Below are 4474 nucleotides of genomic sequence, written 5' to 3' on the forward strand. Positions count from 1 at the left end.
ATAGAAACATGTAAAGCAAAGAATTGCTTCAGAGAGAGTGCTCCAGGGAGCTATTATATTAACAGATCCTGTTCTGTGCCTGTCATGATATCAATCCTCCCACCTTGAGGATTTACCAAATAATCATAGCTTGAATCCTTAGTGTTAACAGATAGTCAAGCAATAGAAATAACAAAAGAAAATCCTACCTAGGAGAGGAGGCATTTTCACCTGATTCATGAATTTCAAAAACATTACTTTTCTTGTGTTCATTAAGTGTTCTCAAGAAAATTGCTTTTTATGTAAAGGCAAAGAAGGGTTGTGCAAATGAAAATAAAATGGACATATTCCCAGAAGTATTCTCAGTATGAGAATCCTCTAATGCTTTCTCTATATTTCCCATTTTTATAAATCCTGGGTCATAAAATATTCTTAATTATATTAACTCTATAAATGTATATAATCATATATATATATATATATATATATATATACACATATATATAATTATCATTAATGATAAATAGAAGTTTCATCATTGAGAAATTAACATTTTACCCCATTTATTGTTGTAGTTGATATTGCCTTGAGTGGTTAACATGTTTTATAAAAAAATTTTTTTTAATATAATGCAAGACTGCAGGTATAGATAGTTGATTAGTATATAATGCAGTTTGTTTGCTCAGTCTGGCAAAGAAGAAAAGAAAGCTTTGGATATCACATTGACATATATCCTTGAAAATTTATAATGACGAACAAAGTATGAGAACCAATATTCACATTGAAAAGTCTGCTCCACAAATATTTCCACAAAAAATTATGGATTAAGAAGTTGAAAAATTGGTATCACAATTTAGTTGAAAATTTCACATAAAAATCATTTCTTAGAGCATGAGCCAATCACTTCTTTGTGCATTCCAACTTTATCCATATTCTTCCAAAGTAAGGTTTTACTGTCCCAGAGAGAAGAATATAACCAAAGTCAGATTTACTTGGCTTTTGTAATGCTCATACACTAAAAACATATCTGTTGATTATTATCTTCATAATGCCTATATTTCCAGAAGCACTCAAACAGTGAAACAGCCTCAAAATTGTACCTTCTTATGCTGTTTCATGGAGAGACATTGTTATCAGCAGATCTTACTTAAAAATGGGTTTTGTCTCTATTTGCATTGGATATCTTTGCTTTGGGGGATTTCTTTTTGCCATTTCAAACAACAAACAATAAAATTCACCTCCATTTGGGAACTCCCAAACTTTTTCTGGTTTGCACATGTTTCCTTTTGTAAATTTTATTTCATCCATTAGCTTTTTATTAAAAGACTGATTCACCATTTTAAGCAACATACTTGATATTTCCAAACAACTTGACCTATAATAACATTATAAAATAATATAATATTTAAAAGGAGTAAATTTGGAATAAAACAAATTCATTTTGGTCTAGTTACAGAGCCTCCCTGAGACAGTTTGCTGCTTTACATACTCATGTAGGGAATAGTTCTGCCTTGCAGAATTACTGTAAGTGTTAAATCACATGACAAAGGCAAAGTGCTTACCAGAATGCTTTGATATAAAAAAGTTAAACTATTTTTATCATTTACTATAAATAGCAATAGCTCATAAATTTTATGTGAGAGGAATGGCTCCAATAGCATCTTTGGCTTTCTACTTATTTCAGATCTAAAAATATATCACCTGAACAATGAAGCTCAACTGTAGATACATTTAAACCCATAGCATAAAATAACTTTTTTTCTAACAGAGTGTAACATACTATATTTATTTTGAATGTTCCTTAATGAGTTTTCATTTTGGATGACTTTAAAAAGAATATCTTTGCAAAACTTTGGTTTGTCTAGCTCCAGACTTGATATGAATGTGTAAATGTGATGTTCTTTTGAGGTCAGGAGGTTAATGCCACCTTCTTCTTCTTTTTTTTTTTTAAAAGCTAAACTAATCCAGTGTCTCACGGTCAGAGGTTTATATCGAAATTTTCAGAGAGCTGTTGAGTGGCTTTTATAGCTTGTATCACCACAAGATGGGCTCTAAGGTAAACTGAATTATTTGTTCAGTGTTATTCCCTCTCATTCCGGCCATGCTTTCTTGAGGATCACAGACAAGTCGTTACCTAGTTGAGAGAAAATTCCATACGGTATCCCTTTGTATTCCAACCTGCTTCCCCACCATGATATGGGCAATTTTTGTATATCAGGTAAAATGACCATTTACACATATGAACATACTCTTCTTTTGAACAATTTTAAGCTGTTTAGTGTGGAGATTTAATTGTGAAGTTTGGGAATTTTCTTTAATAATGTTCACTTATATTTATGGCAATGTAAACATGATATGACTTCTATTCTATATTAAAAAGACCCTTCCTTCTTTCCTTTCTTTTACTTGACTTTTGCATTTATTTTATTTTTGCATTAATGGTACTATTTGTTATAAAACTAATACCAATCAAGGTCTTGTAATGGTTCAATTTTTTCTCTATAATAGTGAGTCGCCATTATGCCATATTTTATATCACTGTTTGCTTGTTTTGAGAATAGTTTATTAAATATTACAGAAACAAATATAAAATATTAGCTTCCAGGTCAAAGAAGGGAAAAAAAATGGTCCATTTAGTAGAAAACTATTTTTCTAAGCCCTTCTTACATACTATTTATAAATCACTACCTCTGCAATGCTACTTAGCTTTCCCCAAAAGCCTTACACCCATTTGAGGCATAATTAATACTCACCTGGTGCTATAAACTGAACCTGCACAGCCCATCCTTCTTGCCCCTTCCTGAAAGCTGAAGTGACACATATGGTAGGGATTTTCCAGATCCTTTTTAAATCAACTGCAGCAATTGTTTCCTTGAGAAAATTTACAATCTGGAGATGCTTTGCCCTGCTTTTACTTTCTCCCAAGAGAAAGCAGACAGCAGCTCAAGAAGCTGTGAGACCACTAAATGTGCTTCCATGTCCCCAGGCTAATAATAAATTCTAAGGATCTGGAGAAATTAAGCCTGCTTTGCAAATCATTGTGTTTATCTTTCCCAATATACCATCACTTGTTTCTAATAACAATAAACTTTTCTCCAATTGAGGAGGCTCTCTGGGTCTATGAGTGATGTAAATGTACATAGCGTTATTAGGAAGTTAGTTACATTTGAAATAGCTAATACCCTTTCCAAATCTGTGAAAGATGAAAATTCCTATTTTGTCTTTTATAAATCCAGTACAATTTCTGCTTATTCCAGTTATCCTTTAAGTTTTTAAATTATATTTTCTTGCTTTTGGGGGAGAAGAATTATGCAGATAAATACCTTGTGTAACAAAATGTTAATTTTGTTGTAGCTATAAGCTGGATAATTTTGGTCATGAAAAGAGCAAGCAAACTAGATTTGGCAGAAATTAGAGTAGTCCCGATTCAGCAGTAACCTTACACAAAACTTAGATTCTGTTGTAATCAAATCAGACAAACTAGATTTGGGCATAATTAGATCAGGATAATTAAATTCTCCATCTCTTAGGGAACATCGAAATGCACATATGTAGGATTCATTATTTTTCCCTTTGTATCCAGTTGTAGCACTGAAAATCTATACCCAAGAAGAATTCAGATGGGTCTGCCACTTAGCAAGAGGGGTTCTTATTCACTGATATTTCTCAAAATGAACTTTACCAAAAAAAAAAAAAAAAGAAAAAAGAAATAATTGTTGTTTTTAAGCAATCAAAGCCACAAGATTTCTTAAGTTAATTTTACTTTATGGTTTACCCACAATTTAAGGAATAAAGTTCTTATTTAAAAAAGCTAACAAGGGGTGCCTGGGTGTCTCAGTGGGTTAAAGCCTCTGCCTCTGGCTCAGGTCATGATCTCAGGGTCCTGGGATCGAGCCCGGCATCAGGCTCTCTGCTCAGCAGGGAGCCTGCTTCCTCCTCTCTCTCCGCCTGCCTCTCTGCCTACTGTGATCTCTCTCTGTGTCAAATAAATAAATAAAATCTTAAAAAAAAAAAAAAAGAGCTAACACTTGGGAATTAACAATAGTTCAAGCTTATTCTCTTTTGTCTATAATATTTTGTTTAAATCAAAAGCTTTGTATTAACTACTATCAATATAAATTTTATACTTTTACTATATAGTTTGTTCATTAAAAATGAGAATTATTTTTTCAAATTAAGAAAATTATTTATTAGAAAATTTAATACTCACTGAATGCTTTTTTATGTGTGGATTTTCCATGATTCCAATTTTGACCCCACAAAAATTGCTATTATCATTTTGTTTAATGGAGATGTATGATTAAAAGATCTAAATATAGTTGGACTAAACTTTACTATAGTATATGTTCTTTATAAAACTTATGAATAAGGTTCAGAAATACTATTGCCAAATTATGATACCCAAACGCGGAGTGAAAAATCACATATTCTAATCAGATATATTTTTTCAAAAGGATAAAAAATAGATGTAAAGCAGAATATAATGTAAGATGTT

Source organism: Lutra lutra, chromosome 5 (assembly GCF_902655055.1).
Source record: "Lutra lutra chromosome 5, mLutLut1.2, whole genome shotgun sequence".
Classification (NCBI taxonomy): Eukaryota; Metazoa; Chordata; class Mammalia; order Carnivora; family Mustelidae; genus Lutra; species Lutra lutra.